The 20,653-nt window shown below is 43.1% G+C and overlaps 1 protein-coding gene across 1 annotated transcript in view; it reads right to left on the bottom strand.

Moving 5' to 3' along the window:
* The window catches only part of LOC144822412 (multidrug and toxin extrusion protein 1-like), an 887,289-nt gene extending 867,440 nt beyond the window's left edge, over positions 1-19,849 (bottom strand). Inside the window, exon 1 of the mRNA XM_078679893.1 lies at positions 19,760-19,849. The gene's annotated coding sequence lies outside the window, so the exon portion shown is untranslated. The remainder of the gene's footprint in view (positions 1-19,759) is intronic.
* Between the last annotated feature and the right edge of the window lie 804 nt (positions 19,850-20,653).

Below are 20,653 nucleotides of genomic sequence, written 5' to 3'. Positions count from 1 at the left end.
CAACGATTTTCCGATCGACGGATCGTAGGACTGGGATTCTAGATTCTATCACAGCCACAAACCATGCATGGCACTGCCTCCTGCAACAGCAGGGAGGGGCGTTGCTTTACTCGCCCAGAATGCCGGTAGAATGGGCCCAATGGCTATCCCTCTGCAGAGATAAAGGAGTGATAAATGCCCTACACAAGCTGAATATCAAGCTCGCGGGGGACCTCTTCCAGGAAGAGAAGGTTAAGTCCTGGGCTCAGGTGGCTCAGAGTGGGGGGGAGGACTCCTTGCTACTACGTTTTCAGTATCATAAAGTGCACGGAGACCTTCTGGAACAGCTTGGGTATGACCTTGCGGAGCCGCCGGAGGTCCCTGAACTCACCTATATAGTGAAGACTGAGACCCCTCGCAAGCTGTTGACCAATCTTTACAAAATAGCGATGTCACATAGGGAACACCAATTCACGGCGGCAAGGCTGGCATGGCAAAGAGATTTACTGATTACAATAGATGATGATATGTGGCGCTACTGTTGTGTAAACACCAGGTGGATTTCTTTAAATGGTAAGCACAGACTGGTACATTTCAAATGTATCAATAGAGTGTATTACACCCCTGAGCGACTGCATAGATTCGGTCTCCGTCAGACGGCTGAATGCGAGAGGTGCCATGAGCCAGAGGCAGATTTCCTGCACTTAGCGTGGCAGTGCCCGGGAGTACGGGCATACTGGGAGGATATCTTTACAGAGCTGAGCAGGATAGTGGAGGTTGAGCTGGTCCCAGACCCCGCACTGGCGCTGTTGGGTCACTCCAGGAAGTTGCCCGGAGCTGTTCGCAGGCTGGTGGACATAGCCAAAAGGGTGGTGGCCCTATGCTGGATGAGAGGACCATCGCCCACGACCAAACGCTGACACATGACATGTTATACTGTTGCACGCAGTCCGAACACTACAGTGAGCTCCTGCCTCCCAAGAGCCGTCCGAAAAACTTTTGGGGGTTGTACCAGACACATTTAAGTGGCAGGGGCACTGAGGATAAAACTGAGGACTCGTGCAGGGGCGGGGAGGAAGCGGTGCACTGCAATGACACGAGAGGGTCTCTCATTTATGATGAGCGTGGTTAGAGTTACACATTGAGGAGCCAATGGTGTGTTCTCACTGGGGAAGGTATAGCGGCAGCAGACTCCCTGTTGAGAAGTCCAGGGGGGGATTAAGAGGCCGGGCGACTCCATACTAGATGTTCCCTGGGAAAGGTGTGCGCGTTCGAAAAGTTTTTTTCACACACTTAGGGCTCGGGTGGGCTGTACATTCTTCTGGGGGCGGGGAGGGGGGGTTAAAGGAGTGGTCTGTCCTTCCGGGTAGTTAAGGTCTGGAGGATTGTGGTGACCGCCGCCTGCCCTCTGAAGGGTTGTTGGCTGAATGGCTGTGTATACGCCAAAAGATGGGCACGTGTATTGGAATGCAGAAGTGCTGCACTGTGTATGTTCGTTTGGGGGGGAGGGGTATATCCAATTGCTGTGCTTACGTGCCTTAAAATCCAATAAAATGTTTAACCAAAAAAACAAAACTCTGCTCTAGATGTATCCTGGTTGATGGGCAAACTAAAGCCTAATTTGGAGCTCTTGCATCAGGTTGGTTACCTGGACAGTAGTTCCTCCTTGAGGACAGAGAGTTCACTTCACACCGGCATGTTAGGAAGGCCCAATTCTGTAGAAATCGACATACACAAGAGGGAAAAAGCATACTGCTTAGCAAGAGCAACATGCACTTGTGTACCTCTCTATTTCTTGTACTGGAGCATGTGTACATCACTTTATACCCCTGACAAGCCAACCAAGCACTCTGATTGCCATTGGTTTTTGGACACTCTACTGCAGGCATGTGGTTGGAAGGGGGTTTGATCCAGTATGTTCTAAGTGGGAGATCATGGTAGAGCTGCGAATGCTTCAAAGATATGTTCCATCCATGGTGCAGCACACCACATATATGAAGTTTGGCGGGGAGTGTGAGACAATCGCAGCTGTGCATACTTACAGTTTATGTAAGCCACTCTGCTTCTTGTGTTTATAAGATCATGGGCAGAGCCATGTCTTTGATGCTTTCTGAAATGTTATGTGTTTGTAATGACCTTTTATTCAAGAAGGCACTGAGTGCCAATGTGTGGGTCTCTGGGTGGTGAGAGAGACTCACCAGTTTAAGGCTTTGAGAATCGCTATATATTTCATCATAGGGTCAGTGTAGTTTTTGCTGAAGGACGAGTGGTCCAGTCCCATGGCTTGCTCAGTGAGCAATACACATTATTCACCCGGCTGTACTGGAATGCTTAGACCCATGCTAACTTGGGACTTTTTTAGAATCCATCAGGATGAACTGGAATCAATCTTTTCAGCACTGGTAACTCAAACACAGGAATCACTTATACGCAAGGGTTGAACAGGCATATAGCAGATGCTTGCTTCTCGGTATATTGGGGAGCGTGGATAGCACACTTCGAGTCACAGATGATTGTGAATAACTACAGGATCACACCGAGACGTGAATGGGCATGCCAGGTTAGATCAGATCTATCAGGCCAGGCCAACAGTGCCTGCATGGGGGCCTCAGTCTGCCCGACAAAGTGCATTCACCAGATGGGGCGGTTTATTTTGATGGATTGCTACGCATCATATTTTGAATTGGATTCTGGCTTTGGTACACACGTCCTTTTTTAAGATGCGGAGGACTGGGGGAATTATTGATGAAATTGTCTTGAGTAAGGTGTGACAATCTAATGTAATACATCCTTGGGAAGAGCAAGTGTGGGCTGAAACACATGGTACAGCTGCTCGGACATGCCCTAAGCACCATATACAATGCTGGTGTTCTGGCATGTGAGTAACTTTGAGCCAAAGGTCCAGCCATCACTACTCTGCCAGAGTCGGGATGTTTGTTTTAAAGGCTTTTAAATGTTATAACTTATTGTAACACTATCAAGAGAACATGAATAGGCAATACAAATATAAATGTAAACCTGAGATTGCAACCTTGCAGTGTGGGGTTCTTCAAAAACAGATGCATAGCTCTTTCCTGCAAAGTAACCTATTATTTACTAGTTTGTGTATGTATTTTCCATAGTTGGTTTTAAAAATATAGCAAATAATTTCACAAAAAATGCTTAACTGATTGAACAAAAAAAACACCCAAGGTAGTGACACAGGGGACCCACGGGGGACGCGTGCAGTGTCTAAACACAGTCGCGAATCACCATTAACTTCTATGGGGAAAGTTGCGGTTTGAATTTTAAAAATAAAGGACACTTAGAAAAGGACTTGGAGCAAACCCCTTTAGAACTAGGAGGTTCTAGAGTCAACACCCATGGGCGCACCGGAGTACTCAAGTTACCTCACCCAGGGAAGCCAGGTGTATAGTCGTGTTTTGTTGTTGTTTCAATGTCGATCTGCTGCAAAGTGCTGCTGCCATCCAAGTGGAAACTGTCCGGTGTGATCCGAGCCTGGATCGAAGATGAGAGGAACCTGAAAGCAGAGGGGACAGAGTCTGGGTCACTTGCCAGTGACCAGGAAGACGATAGGCAGATGCCCACCGATGTCGGGTAATTTCAGGTGAAGAAGGTGAAGCTAGACTCTTCAGCCACGAGGACCTGGAGGCATTGACGGTGATCAGGTTCTGGATTTGAGCTGACCCACAAAGGATATCGAGTGCTGCGGTGTCGGTTCCCATATTGGACCCAACAGGCCTTGGTAACAGCAACCCATGCAGAAAGCAGAGTTCGGCTTTGGTGCAGACCAGCAAGGTTTGAGGTACTCACCACGCAGTGGAGAGTCAGGGCACGTCTGGAGCAACCAGGGAAGACTAAGGAAAAGTAGAGTTACCTTCGGGGGACCCACCAGTCGACGGACCAGGGATCGCAAAGGAGCCTCAAGCGGAAATGCAAGAAGTCAGCTCACGGAACACTCGTGGAGTGTAGGCCAACGAGCTGTCGTGTATTTCTATAGGTTCTGAATCGATCCCCCTATTCCTGACCCTATTCTGGTTAAACTACCTAGCTAGTTAATTAACAGTCAGGCCATGAGGCAAGAAATCCCCCATGATGCAGATACCGTTATCTGACGCAGTCACACTACGGCACAGGAACGTGTTATCTGATTAGGTCATAACGCTTGAGATCTAATTAGACAAGCGACATTCCTCCAGCCCCTGATAAGGCATACGACGTTCTCATAACAAATCAAACCTATGACAACCTGGATAATCCGTGCGGCCATTGTTTTGATTTCACAGAGAACTTTAGTAAAGAATGTGCTAACGAGCAAGTCGTATGACATCTTTATTGACGTACCTATGTCCATCCTTACGTCAATCCCGGCACCTTTAAGGTATAAATATTGCCGACCTTGCCCTATGCAAACACACGCGTGGTGACAAGACGGAGCAGCCATACTTGCCGAAGCCGAGAGCAGAAGCAGACCCCGCAGGCAGCAGCCCCGCCTTCCTGACGCGCTGAGAGACGCGCTGCTAGCTCAAGCCGAGAGACCCAGCACCGGCGCTTCCGGGTAGCCCTCGCAGGCAGCCTGGAATATCGAGAGCAGAGAAAGAGATACCATTCCTCACTCATCCTAAATTCCAGGTACAGAACTGAATAACCCCTCCTAGAGAATTCTTTAGTTATTCACTTGGTAAAAACAAACTTAACTTAAACTGTAACTTTCTATTCCCGCCCACGCATTAGACTTAGGTCAGGTACACGGGGTAGGCGTATTTAGAAACACCAGTTGAGTGCGTTTAGTCAAATGTATATGTGTATGTAAATATATTTTAATCATTTTAAACATCATATGGCTCAGAAACCATATCAATGTTTTTACAGTATTATTTTGTACTATTGCTTTTAACGTATGCACTTTACTTAACTATAAGTATTGCAATAATATCGATCCATTTCTCTTGTACGAGAAAAGAGACTGATCAATAAATAACATCTTTTATTGAACACGCCCGTCTCTTCCTTTTCTCTACATTCTGATGAGACTAAGAATGCACGTACTGACTGAGTAAAATAATTGCCTTGTGCTCACACGACTCTTGAGATTGACTCTTGATTAGGGGAGAGCAAAGTTGTCATGTTCTATGGTTGTCAGAAACTAAATCCCTTCTTGTCTAATCAGGGAAGTTAATCCTTCCTTGAACATTCGAGAAAGTTTCTAGCGAACTCTGAGCTTAGCTGGCAAACCCAAAAATTAAGTCTAGTATCGACAGTAGTAGACCTAGTTAACGTCTGGCCTAGGCCTTTACTGCTGTAGGTACTATTCCAATGCGCAGAGCCTATTGGGAAAATAGGAGCTACACTACATGGCGCCCAACGTGTTTGGAAAGGGCGATAAAACTAACGTAAGACATTTAGAGTAACTCAGTCGTGCTTTCTCACTCAGACCCCTTTTCCCAAATACTCCAAAGACGTCTGGAGTGGGTGAAAGGTTATAATATCCTCCAAAACCTCGCAGGAGGGAACTCCTATGTATGGTTCTTGGTCTAGTCAACGTTGAAGGATAAAACAGTTCCAAAATATTGTGCATCTAATCTCTGTTTCCATAAAGAAACCTGATCTGCAAATAAACATAATACCATCCTGTCAGCAAAATGGACAGCGATGAAGAACGAGAGGTTACTAGATTAGCTACTGAAATAGCAGATGCTGATGCTACCATGCAAGCAGCAGACGCGGATATAATACTCATTCCGGTCGCCAAAAGGAGATCTATAACCTTAAAACTTATAGAAAATGGACTGACACCTAGAGGTGGCACAGTCATATTCGTAATCGAGGCACACGAATATCGGCAGACAGAGGTATACTATACATGGATACATTTTCCAGCAGCTAATACTATAACAAAGTACTTCCACTATTACAAAGTAGAGGAACCTCCTAATGAGTACACTCCTTTCGAGGAAGTGGAAGTACCACTCAAATTCCAAGAGCATTTGCTCTTATTTGATGGCGCCCTAAAACATAATAATCACATTACAAGGCTCGGTCCTTTAGGAAGACCAGGAGCAACGTGGCCGGTCCTAGCCGGATACACACCATATCCAGACATCGAAAGAATGCCTGCAGCAGAGCTGTTAATACAGCTAAAACAACTACTAAAAATTCACAGACAATTAGTTCAGTATGTAATGCGGACTTCAACAATTCAGCCAGCGATTAAACTTCCACAGCTGACCCCTCACCAGGGGAACACAAATAAAATTACACAACAGAACATCCAATCCTGCCTAGGTAAAGTTCCAGCTAAACGGGAACAGATACCATTCTGGTTGGCACAGAAAATTACCCAAATAGAGGCGGTGTTTCCTGACACCACCCCATTAGAAAAACACAGGATTCTGACTATATGTCTCCCAATGGGAATCGCACCACACATTGAGGACTGTGACACTTGGGGTACAGTCTTTGCTTCCATCTACACAAAAACGCACGGTGTTCCATCCATTTCGGTAATACCAGATGTGCTAAAACAAATTCAAGATGAATACGGTCCAGAACCTGCTTTAACTCTTGGTATGAAATTACTAAAAGACTTCAAGCAGGTCTCGGCTATATTACTAGCCAACATAAAGGGTGAAGCAGCAAACGTGGCGATCCGCCAGAGGTTAAAAGAGACAGATATAGCAGACCAACCAGCTGAAATTGCCAGAATCATAGAAAAATCCTATGAAGAACTAGGCAGAGATAGTCTAGGTGGAATACCAGTAAAACCGCAACTGACTACAAGTCCAGAAAAAATATTTTTTAATAATAATAATTCACCAAAAAAGAACTGGGATGGAAACAAACAATCCAATCCTAAAGAAAAGAAATTCCAGTCCAGAGGAAGGTCTCCTAGGCGAAGAGAGAAATCTCCAAACCCGAGACAAAGGTCACCCCAGAGTGACCCCTCTGAGAATAGATATAACCTTAGAAATAGGGATAATATTAAAAAACCTGATAGATATCAAGACATTGATACACGTCCCTCTCAATCTTTTCAGACTTCCTCGCAGAAATCGGAAAGAAGAGGACGATCAGAAGAGCACGCCAAGTCCAAAGACAAGGAACCTGCTCAACTGCAAAAGAAATTACAATTTCCCAAAAAGAAGGTAGCCAGTATCAAGGTAGTTAACAATGCCGAGAATACTGAGGACACAACTGAAAAACGGAGAATGGGCTCAGACAATGCTAGACAGCGCAGCAGAGGTGAGCATAGCTCGCAAAGTCCTGATGAATCATCTGGAGACAGTGGACACGAATGAATATCTTCAAGTGGAAACTGCAGATACCAGAGTTAGCAAGCCCCACAAAATATACGAGATAACATTACGTATAGAGGGAGATAAGACTAGGAAAATAAGGGGACTATTTTGGGATAACCTATCCAAAGGCTATGACATCCTTCTAGCTGAAAAAGACTGGCCACCAGAGTTTGTCAGGGAGTGCCCTCATGGCGAAGAAGTAATTATGCCTGCCTTCTCGAATCAAATACCGATTCATAAAAAATATACACTTGCTAGAAAGTGGGCAGTGGCCTTAGCACCTGCTTTATATAAAAATCATGTAGGATGGGATGAGGATTCTCCTCCTCACAAAATCCAGTTAAAATCACAACCTACTGCACAAAGGCAGTACCCAATTAAGCAAGAAGCTAAAAAACAAGTAAATGAAATACTAGATCAACTAGAATACCAGGGGGTGATTGAAACTTGCACCTCACAAATGAACAATCCTTTGTTTCCGGTCTCCAAACCAGACAATTCGTACCGTCTAGTTTTGGATTACCGACACCTTAACACATGTTGCAAAACTTTTGCAGTGCAAAACTCACACAGTGCTGCACTAATGAATAACATAGTGCGCAAAAAATACAAAACAACCTTGGACATCTCCAACGGATTCTTTTGTCAAAACATAGCACCAGAGAGCAGATATTTAACTGCATTCTCAGTAAATGGCACTCAAAAACAATTCTGTCGGTTAGCCCAGGGGTACAAGAACAGCCCGGGGGTATTCTCAGCGAGAGTAACAGAATTACTACAACTATATGATGATGAAGCATTATCTTATGTCGATGACATTTACTTAACAGATGATGACTTGGAGACTCACTTGAAAAGAGTGAACACCATAATACTTGGTTTCGCTGCAGAGGGTTACAAATTCAACTTCAAAAAGTCCAGAATTGCCCATCTGACGGTCCTATTCTTAGGATATGAGTTATCAAGTGAAGGCAAAAGCCTGGCAGACAATTTCTTAGAGAAATGTGCCGTAATCCAAGCTCCTAAAACACTAAAAAACCTACAGTCAATTCTAGGCTTCCTAAATTTCGGAAGAACATATATTGCAAATTACGCAGAAAGGGTCAAACCCCTTTATGATCTAATTAAACCAGACTTTAAAAGATCCAGTTGGACTCAAGCACACACAGAAATTTTGAGATCCTTACAAACAGACATGCTAATTAAAACAAAATTAGAAACCCGTGATAATACACGCAACCTTGTGATCCGAGTCATCCCAGGGAGATGCGGATTCACATACCTAACCTCTAATGAGGGAGATAAGGTACCAATTGCATTCAAATCACATTTGTACACAAAAGCTGAACAGAGATTCAGCAACAAAGGAAAAATTGTTCAAGCAGTTCAAACCGCAATAGCTAGAGAAAAAGACATAGCTGACGGTAGACATATCACAGTCAGAACAGCTGAATCAGCCTTTGAGGCATTAACAACACCGTGTAATTTACCAACAACAACATTGGATCCAGAATGGTTACAATGGGTAAATTCAATCACAACGGACAAAGTATATTACTTCTTTGATCCAGAACTAGAAGAATTGAAAAATCTAAAATATGAAAAGACGTATCCTCTGCCAATCGACATTCTGCCTCTACGACATTACGCCTGTGTAATATATACAGACAGACATGCTCAACCCTCCGTTTGGGGAGAACATGCATACAATCCCACATGTGAGATCACAAAAGAAGTGTGGCGCGGAGGTAAACTAAGACCTCTATTAACAAAATCACACTCAGTAGAAACTAATTCAGAACTACAAACTGAAATAATAGCTTTGAAAATGGCGCTAGATAATGCGGATCGCGAATTCCCGACACTTATAGTGTCAGATTCATATTTCTGCGTCAAAGCATATAACAAGGATTTGCAGACCTGGATTCAGAACGGTTACAAAGATGACACGGATGCACCAATAAAGCAGAGACTGCTCTGGGAACAGGTAGCTCTTTTGAAAAAAGAACTACCAAAGACTCACGTGACACACTCACTGAGTCACCAGCGTGATGGCGTTCACGTTGTAGGGAATTCATTGGCTGAAACAGCCGCAGCGGCAGCCAGTAAACCGGCTCCCGTAGATCGAAAAAAGCGTACATTAAAATACATTGACGGCGAAACATTGCTGGCGGTGAAAACGTCATCAAAAGGCGACTGCTCAGCGTTACCGATCAACTATCCACTCAATTACACATACATCATAGATGCAAACTCCATTCCTTTTGCTCGAATCCCTGGAGTGGGGGATAGAGTGATTCCAAACATGGACAGGAGAAACTTGTTAATCGCAGACGCACATATGGGCGAGGGTCTCAGACACCATAAATTAAAAGATTCTCTGGAAGAATTACAATCACGGTACTGGTGGCCAGGCATGAGCCTGCACTACATCATGTTTGTAAAAAACTGCCCAAACTGCAACAGAGATCGCAGTGGGGAGAGAAGCAGTTTAATACCTCGTCGTAGCAAGGCGGATAATATTACCAACAAAAAGAATGGCTTGCGATTAACATATACAGGCTAGTTTCCACTTATAATGTAGATCAACAGCACTCGGCTGACGTCCGGACTGTTATACAAGATTTGCGAGTCTAAATGGCATATACGCTAAGAGCATGCTACGTTCGACCATTTTTTTCTTTTTCTCAGGCAATCCAGCCTGGGGGGGGGAAGAATGGCCAAATGAGCACAGCCCAGCGGGAATCTTCTCACTTCCTTCCTGAGGGTATGGGATGGTGTAAAGAAAAAACCAAGACAGAAAGCAATCTATAATAGAAAGGATATTAGGTTCGGGAGCTGGGTGGGTCAAACATCTAATAAGTGTCCAACGTAGTCTAAATAACTTGCCAAGAAATTCTCTGAAGGGATTCAGTCCGTACAAATTATTATTCGGAACTAGGATGTTGATCTCTGACCTTGATAGTCAGACTTCAGTGGTAACAGAAAAAAGCTTTGATGTCAAAGACCGTTTGGCTATTTTGCAGGACTTAAACAAAACAAGAAAAGACCTGAGCAACATACAGTTGAAACAACAGCCAACGACCACTGAAGATTCACCACCTGTCCCAGCAAGACCTGTCTGGATTCCAAAAGTCGGGGATCTAGTCAGGGAGAAGATCGCGGTAAAGAAGGAATTTGGGCCTTCTTACAGAAAAGCAGTTCCTGTCTTGTCTGTCAACGGGACAAGATCAGTTGTACTACCGCCACTTGCTGGAAAAAAGGAGAACCGAGTTGTATCCATCGACCTGGTAAAACCACAACATGTGGCCTATAACAAACAGTAGGCCAAGTGGACTCCCAATAAGTAGCAGAACACCAAGGTTTGCTACCAGTACAGAGGTCCTATCAAAGAGGCTCATCACATTCGAAACGCCTACAGAAGAACAACAAGGACTATGCAACAATGCAATAGAACTTAGACCTCTGAAAACCCAAATAAAGACATTTAGCAGAGACACACCAATCTATACTGAAGTACCAAGTGAAAATGCAAAAAACAAAAATCCTGAACCAATTGGAACAATTGACAAAACTGCATCTGGTTACTTCATCAACTTCGATGATTCCTCTGACGGCTTCAGTGAACAAAAGACACAGCCATCACCAAAATCCTTTAAAGACAAAGCAAAGGAACTTTTGAAACAACTAAAAAAAACATATCTGATTTCTCCATGGATTGAATTTTGGGTGGGTTTTGGTGCATTTATCCTCATACTTTGGCTCATCATGGTATTTACCTTGGGACGCTTCATTGAGGGAAAATATGCTAAAATGGACACAGCAAGTCAGAAAATCAACTTGGTCCTCAAACCACACACATCTTCACACGTCGAGAAACGAGAACTTTCTTCAGAACTTTCTTCAGCCAACTTCACAGCAATTCCAATACCTGGTGGGGTAGCCTGGGACAACACTGACTATGAAATTTATGGTCCGGTCGAGATCCTGAAATATCCACACCAAATCAAGATCTCCTTGAGTGACTTTGCAAAACCAAACTCATTTGCTGATGATTGGGACTTTGAAAGTATTAACAATATGATGTCTGACTTAGTAATGTCTGCTAAATTTACAAAACATGATTATTTGCAGGGTTCTACAAATTATGACAGCATGTACTGCTATAACCATTATGGTAACCATTTCTTGCATAAATCTGCACAACCTAGAAATGTTTTAAATTTTAATCAATGGGAACATTGTGCTACACCTCCAAAAGGGAGCTCAAGAACCGTGTATGGCAAATATTCATATTTTTCAGGTTTTAACACAAGTAATGCGGAAACATTTTATTTTAAATTGTCAAACAAGACAGGGACCAAAACCATGATAACCAACACAAAATTGATTTATTCTGACTTATTCTTTGAACAAATGAATACTTTTGGATTTAATTATTGGGACAAAAATGTTGATTTGAAAAGTGTTTGGGGTACAAAAGAATGGCAAGTACAGGGTATAGAAGCTTTGTTTAGAGCCTGCATGATCCCAGAACAAATGATATTTTTAAATGACACTGTCCAACAAACTACCTGTCTTGGCTTAGCCAAAATCAAAGATTTAAATAGCCTGTCTATTCCAAAGCCAACAATGTTTAGCAATAACTCTGATACAGATGAAGAAATAGACATAAACCATATACTTAACCAAAACAGAACACATCCTGATTGGAAACAATGGTTGATCTGGCCCACAGATACAAATAACTGTCAAGATAGATTCCTGAATAAAACACAGGGTTTCAAAATGAACAGGCCAGACCCTAGATATCCCCAAAGACATCACCCAGGGATAATAACAACCTACAGTGTGGGCAAATTATGCCTTCAATGGCTACAAACTTCCACACTGCCTGAAATTAAGCAACACCTAACTTTACTTACTGATGGTGCTGACTTGCGTGATTTCATACTGGGACCACGCAAACAGCGTCAAAAGCGTTTCATAGCAGCCTCTGTATATGCAGCATACAATGAGGCCTGGAAGGTTACTCAAATTGAGACAGCAGAAAGAATACGGGAAATTGACCGTATTAATTTGGAAAAATCACTTTCTGTAGTGGACAATGGGTTAATGACTCTGTCCTCCAGAATTTTTTCATTGGACAGCATTGTGTCTTCAGCAATCGATATATTATCGCAAGACTTACTGTTATTACAACATGGTCAGTCACAATTGCGTTCTATTGTACAGCTTGGCTGGACGTTACAAAATCTGCGTTCAGGCTACGTGCCTTGGCGTTTAATCAACACAACGTCACTATTCCAAATCTTTAACCTTACTGATAGACAAATCGGTATGGCGCAGAAGGGTGCTGATTATACAATCTTGAGCATTGAAAAACTAGAAAGATTACCAATGACAATGTCAGAACGACCTGTCAGTGAATGGATAATCCACGGAATCATAAATATTCCAATCTCAACCTTCAGGTTTCAATACTGCCAAAAATATATACAGGCTGGCATGTACGAGAAATTGGGAAAGGGGTACCTTAAAACAACTTGGAACCTGCCCTATTCACATGCATGTGTCAGTAACAAAGGACAGAAAGTGTTTCTTAGTGGCAACAATTGTGCTATGTCACTAAGCGGCACGCTTCTGTGTAACGGTATTAGTTTGCACGGAGCCTGTGAAGGGAATTCATACAACCTTTCATGTCACCAGCAAGGCGCACCTGCAACTGAAATAGAACCATTCTTTCAAAGACTCTATAATGGGAGTTACATTCTTATTGTAGACCGCAGATGCTGTAGTCTTATGCCCGGGACTCCTTATCTAGTAACTACAACAGCGAAGGTCAAGTGCTGTGGACGTTCTTTGTTCCCCAGCTCCTTTCCAGACAGGGAGGCGAGGGCATGGCCCAGTTTGAAAATTACTTCTATTCGAATAGACACTTTAAGCAGAATGAAAACAGTGCTTCTTCAGACGCCTACAAGGCTCACGTCATCAAAAGAAACGTATGATCTACAAGTCGCAAGGACGACTGCAGAGATACATACATTATTATCAACCAATTCCCCCGTACATTTCGCGGAAATCCTGAGCGAAATCTTAAATATTTCTGATACCACTGGGGTCTCAAAGGTATTTAAGACAGTATTTTCGATGGCATTAACACCATTCAAAGCCATACTGGGTATTTTTCCAGATTTCGTCCATTCGATTTTTGGCGGACTTCCCCTGATCCTGGGACTAATTGCAGGAATCCTATTCCTAGTCCTTATTTTTCGTTATGGCAACCCATGTCACAGACCAAACTCTGACGACAATGGAAGAAACGATCCTAGCCATTGGATACCGGGACCGGATATCAAAAATCCTGGGACTCTCCCGGCTTAGAGACCTGAACATGACTTGGTTTCTATCATTTCGACCAATGTGGCAAAGGTGTGTTTTACCTGTACTAAGGTGTCTGCTATGCGGAGAAGAATGCGTGTTAGACACCTGTCTGACGCTACAATCGGATGCGCCGGTGGATGCAGATACACTGCTGGTTCCTACCAAGGTTCACGCACTGTGCTGCCCTCAAAGGCTGCCAATTCTGATGACGGCATTCCTGGAATCTTCACCACTGCGATTGAAGAGTAGTGAAGTTCAAGATGAAAGCAGCATCGAACAGGTACGACCTTCTGTCAGCAATGCAAATCAGAATGTCAATGCAGACAATCATGCGCATGAATGCATGGTTACCCCTATTTCCGACTTAGAGGAACTTTCCCATGAAGCTGTTGACAGTTTTTTCGAAAGCCTGAATGATATGATGTTCTCTCCGGAACAGAAATAGAGACTTTTGAGTAAACTCGCACACGGCGTTCCCTGAATTCGGCCTTCAACTTTAAAAATAAAGTCACATGAACAATTACAATCCAGTTCACGGACAGCAACTTTTTAAGCAAGCCCCTAAAATATTTTTCTATATATTTTTTCCCGGGACACTGATCTTCTGCTTAAAGTAAGAAACTATTCCTAAAGAACTAAGATTTCTATTTTTTTTAGATACTTTATAGACTTTATTTAGACTTTAGCTGCCCGCTGGTATGTTCACAATATATTTTATGTGATGAAATGGTTTCGACTTTTTTTCTGTATAGCCATATTAAGAGCCATTTCATGTGTATTTCTCATATACCAACAAGCAATAATGCATAAAATGCGTGTTTACTTTTGCATTTAATTCATAGCTTAAGTGCATACAATATATATGACTGCAATTTTTCAGTATATTTGAAAATTTCGAAATGCATTTATGTATTTTGGGGTGGTAAGGTATACACTATACTCTATAGTATGTTGTACTATGTTATACTATGCATAGATTAGTAGATATGACCATAGTTAGCGTGGAGTGGGTGTCGTGTATTTCTATAGGTTCTGAATCGATCCCCCTATTCCTGACCCTATTCTGGTTAAACTACCTAGCTAGTTAATTAACAGTCAGCCCATGAGGCAAGAAATCCCCCATGATGCAGATACCGTTATCTGACGCAGTCACACTACGGCACAGGAACGTGTTATCTGATTAGGTCATAACGCTTGAGATCTAATTAGACAAGCGACATTCCTCCAGCCCCTGATAAGGCATACGACGTTCTCATAACAAATCAAACCTATGACAACCTGGATAATCCGTGCGGCCATTGTTTTGATTTCACAGAGAACTTTAGTAAAGAATGTGCTAACGAGCAAGTCATATGACATCTTTATTGACGTACCTATGTCCATCCTTACGTCAATCCCGGCACCTTTAAGGTATAAATATTGCCGACCTTGCCCTATGCAAACACACGCGTGGTGACAAGACGGAGCAGCCATACTTGCCGAAGCCGAGAGCAGAAGCAGACCCCGCAGGCAGCAGCCCCGCCTTCCTGACGCGCTGAGAGACGCGCTGCTAGCTCAAGCCGAGAGACCCAGCACCGGCGCTTCCGGGTAGCCCTCGCAGGCAGCCTGGAATATCGAGAGCAGAGAAAGAGATACCATTCCTCACTCATCCTAAATTCCAGGTACAGAACTGAATAACCCCTCCTAGAGAATTCTTTAGTTATTCACTTGGCAAAAACAAACTTAACTTAAACTGTAACTTTCTATTCCCGCCCACGCATTAGACTTAGGTCAGGTACACGGGGTAGGCGTATTTAGAAACACCAGTTGAGTGCGTTTAGTCAAATGTATATGTGTATGTAAATATATTTTAATCATTTTAAACATCATATGGCTCAGAAACCATATCAATGTTTTTACAGTATTATTTTGTACTATTGCTTTTAACGTATGCACTTTACTTAACTATAAGTATTGCAATAATATCGATCCATTTCTCTTGTACGAGAAAAGAGACTGATCAATAAATAACATCTTTTATTGAACTCGCCCGTCTCTTCCTTTTCTCTACATTCTGATGAGACTAAGAATGCACGTACTGACTGAGTAAAATAATTGCCTTGTGCTCACACGACTCTTGAGATTGACTCTTGATTAGGGGAGAGCAAAGTTGTCATGTTCTATGGTTGTCAGAAACTAAATCCCTTCTTGTCTAATCAGGGAAGTTAATCCTTCCTTGAACATTCGAGAAAGTTTCTAGCGAACTCTGAGCTTAGCTGGCAAACCCAAAAATTAAGTCTAGTATCGACAGTAGTAGACCTAGTTAACGTCTGGCCTAGGCCTTTACTGCTGTAGGTACTATTCCAATGCGCAGAGCCTATTGGGAAAATAGGAGCTACACTACAGAGCTTCAGTGCAGAGGATGCTTGGGGCTTGGGCTACAAATAACCCAAAGCACAACTTCAGAAAAGATCGAGAAGTCAAAGCACTTTGCAAATGTGCACGGTGTCGGGGGTCCCTGTTCCACGTCACTCGTGAGGGCTGCAGGTCTCAGCTTTGCTGGGGACTCGTGTCAGCCTTAGAGTAGTCTGGAAGTCTGCTTCCTGGGCTGCAGGTACTTTGGGGTCCGGCGGGAGCTTCGAAGATGCAGACCAGCGATTGCTTTGTTGGTGCCTGCTTGAGCAGGGAAGTCACTCCTTGACCCCAAGGGAGATTCTTCTGTCCTCTAATCGTTAGTAGAGCGTCGAAATTCCAGGATTCAGTTTCATCCAGGTATAATCTAAAGTCCTGTTGCAAGGGGTCCCTTACTTATACTAAGAAAGGGGGTTGGACATACTCTGGAGACCCACCTATGGGAGGGTCTGGAAAGAGGGGTGGGTACACCCATTTCCCTTTGTCCAGTTTCGCGCCAGAGCAGGGGCTGGTAGCCCCTGCAACCGGTTTGAACTGGGCTATGCACAGGGACACCAAGTGTGCCCCCAGTGCAGACTTACAAAGCACTCCTGGAGTGCACCCACCCAGCCTAATACACTAAAGCCTGTCTGGGAGGTGGTTACACCTTCCTGTGACAGGAAACCTATTGTCCAGGCCTCCCCTGCCGGAGTTTTGGTCAGCAGCAGGAGGCCAGACTCGAGATTGTGGCTGCAGCATCCATTTTGTGATGCCAGGGCTCTTTTAAACTATTACCGGGCAGACCAGTGTGTACATGTCTTCTCCCTCTAGAACAGTGGAATTCTACCCCCGCCGCCAGGAATGGCGGGGGGTAGGAATCCAAAGTGTTTTACACTAAACACGACATGTTTCTATGCAGCCATTCCAAAGTTAGCATTTACTGCAAGGTTATAACGCACATAGGAGTATATGGTCTGGCTGCATCACAGAACAGCTTCAGAGAATATGCTCCAAATGCTCCAGAGGGGTCCTGCTCATGCATGGGCACTCTCTCACACAAAACCAAGCCCTCTGCCTTCAGGATTGACAAGGCCTGCCATAGGAGTGACTATATCTTATTAAGGGGTGCATGCACCACCTTACCCTGGCTGCAGTAGCAGTCCTGTGGTGCCATTTTGGAAGACTTCCCAGGGGTGGCATAATACATGCTTCAGCATATGTAAGGTCTCTGGGGTACCTACGCCCTTAGCTCCTAAGGTGCCATATACTAGGGACTCACAAGAGTACCCCAGTAACCAAACTGGAATGTACCTAAAGTACATGCAATCATTTTAGAGAGAAAGCAGCTAGCCTGGGGTCCTGGATAAAAGGGCCCCAGCCAGACTAAAGTCGAAAAACAGTGAAATACCAGCAAAAAGTGGGGATAACCATAGTAAGCAGATCCGAAACTCTCCTACAGACTTTATAGTTAAAAATTATCATTTAAAAAACGTTAGAAATTCACTGAAAACCCCATAGGTTTCAGGGACTTTATAGTTAGTTGTACATTTCACTCGTATAAAGCCTGAGAAATTCTGCTGTTAGTAGAGCTAACTATAACCCGCACCCCTGCAATGCACTGCTGATGGTGTCACATATTACTTTACACATGACTTGCTCAGTGACATCACTGATGACATCTCAAATGACATCACTGATATCATCATCCATGTCATCATATGATGCACCTCCTCACACCCTAATAAAACCTTTGATACACCCACTCTAAAATGCAGACTACAAATATCAAAACCATAGACAGACCAATTGCAGTTAGTACATAACTGCTCAGGGATTCATACGTCTACACACACATCCACCCATTAACCTATGCAGTTACTCATACACCCACTCATACAGCCATGTAGACACACACACTGCCTTCTCCCAAAGAGTTGCTGAAAAACGTAGTAAATCCCCCAAACAATTATTCAAACTGCCATTTACTCACTTATACACATACCATGTCACTTATTCATACAGATACGTACTGTCTTTATCAATTAATTGCATAAGCACACACTTATCCATGCAGCCACTGTCACAATCACTCACTATCACATATACTCACTTATATACTCCTATACTCACAAATACAGCCTTTCACATATGTAGTTACATACAAATATACCATTAACACATACATTCACTCATCAACACAGCTATACGTACACTCACTCACCCATACACTCCCTAACACACGCACTTATAAACGCATACACCCAGTGAGCCACCCACTCACATATCCATGCAGGTGTTTTGAATCTGCTTTTCCCAAAAAGGACAGATCCTAACTGCAACATCCACCCAAGGCGGGGTGCTTTTTACCACTGCACTCTTAAATAATATTACTTTTGAGCATGTCTTACCACCGCTGGCACTGTAAGACTTCAACACAAAACAAACAGCACCTTTTCAAAAGGGGTTTTATTTAACAAAATGCAAAGACTCTATCACTTTTAGAATAAGGCTTGGGGTTTATTACATAATACTCTCTAAACGAAGGCTGTCTCAGATACCAAGGGCCCGATGTAGGTAAATCTTTTTTACCACTTCATAAATACCGATTCATACCGAATCGGTATTTAAGAAGTGGTAAAAAAGAGGAGGGCAGATGTAGGTAATTAATTACCGAATCGGAAGGAATCGGTATTTACCGATTCGGTAAATACCGAATCGGTAATGCCCATTGATTCCTATGGGCATTGAAGCCCATAGGAATCAATGGGCATTACCGAATCGGTATTAACCACATCGGTAAATACCGAATTTTGCAAGGGTGCAGGGGGTGTCACTTTGACACCCTCTGGCACCCCAATTACAGGCATGTGTGCCATGTGGCACACAGACATGCCCTAAGGGCATGTCTGTGTGTCACATGGCACAGGTGTGCATGCACAGATGTGCATGCACACCTGGATTCGGTATTTCACCACCCAATTGGATTGGGTGGTAAAATACCGACTCCTAAAGGCCTGTGGCACTGTTTGCAGTGCCACCTACATGTGAGATTTACCGAATCAGTAAAATTACCGATTCGGTATTTTACAGAATCGGTAAATTTACTGATTCAGTAAAAAAGGTCCCCTACATCTCAATGACCCATTTACCGGTCGGTAACGGCCGAATTCGGCCGTTACCGACCGGTAATGGTCACCTACATCGGGCCCCAAATGCGTAAGATTTAAAAATATTTAGCAAACTTATAATCTAAAGGCATGAATCAATAACTGAGCAAAGTATAATACGGATTAATACACAAGCAATAACTGATATAAGAATATAAGATAAGACACACAAGACATCTGGCAAGAGATCAGAAAAAAAAAATATATATACATGTATGTATAACAGCTAGAGGAAGGCGCGAAGCCGAAACGCGTCTGTTGCTGCAATTTTGAAAGAATAAATAATACCTTATCCACGGAGTGCGGTCCGTTCCTTTACTTGAAAAGGAAATTGAGCGGTGATATATATATATATATATATATATATATATATATATATATATATATATATATATATATATATATATATATATATATATATATATATATGTATATATATATATGTATATATATATATATATATATATATACACAGTAGAGGATCACACTGGATGTGCACCTTCCACACCACAAACAAAACACCTCATCACAACGCAATAGCCAATAAATTCAATACATCACCTGATATATACACTGCCCACTTCTGGCCGGGGGAAGTCTTTACACAGCCGGGGATCAGAGCTCAGCAATTAAGGTTCAATCCGAGATAGACACGTCTGTCCTCGCTCGGAATGCAAACTCCCAATCTCTCAGCCTGCAACCCTCAGCTTTAAACACACTAGAAGATTCGCGAAAGACCTTCTCCCACTGCCAGAGGAATTTTAACGGAACTGGCCAAGTTCCAAGACAAGCATCCCCTGGCAATAAGGAGCTCTCACGTCTCTTTCTCCATTCTCACTTCTTCCAACCTCTATCTTGATGAAACTCTCACAAGGCCTTCCAGAGTACACTAAATAAAAACAATCGCTAGAAAAACAGAAAGACCTTGAATGGGAATAACCCAAACAACTTACAGGCACCTCTGTGGACGCAGCAGCAAGGCAGAGTCAGACAGCAAAAAGATATGAAGCCATTTCAAAGCCAATAGTAAGAACCTATAATTCTCACCAATGCAAAATACAATACACATTTCGACACGCTCTACTCTTAGCAAGACTTTTCCACTCCGTATCAGCTCCTACTGAAAGACAGCAAGATTACAGAACAGTCGAGAAGCAGGCATATGCAGGACCATCCTACATTAAGGCTAGGGTAAAATAACACACTAAAATCAATTAAAATGGTGCTAGATGGAGGTCATCATGGGTGCCAGATTACAAAAGTGGCTCTTTCAATACAGCAGGGAGTCACCCCTCCCCCCCACCCACACAGACACTCAGGCACCTATACAGGTTCTCAGACAACCAATCATTCTTCAGTATACATTGGCATATATACATAAAACATTCTTAAACTTTTTAGAAACTCTCAGTCACTGGATGATGTCATCAGTGATGTCATTTGAAATGTAATCAG

Source organism: Lissotriton helveticus, chromosome 3_1 (assembly GCF_964261635.1).
Source record: "Lissotriton helveticus chromosome 3_1, aLisHel1.1, whole genome shotgun sequence".
NCBI lineage: Eukaryota > Metazoa > Chordata > Amphibia > Caudata > Salamandridae > Lissotriton > Lissotriton helveticus.
The sequence above is the reverse complement of the archived record's forward strand: the minus strand, read 5'-3'. Positions and strand labels throughout refer to the sequence as shown.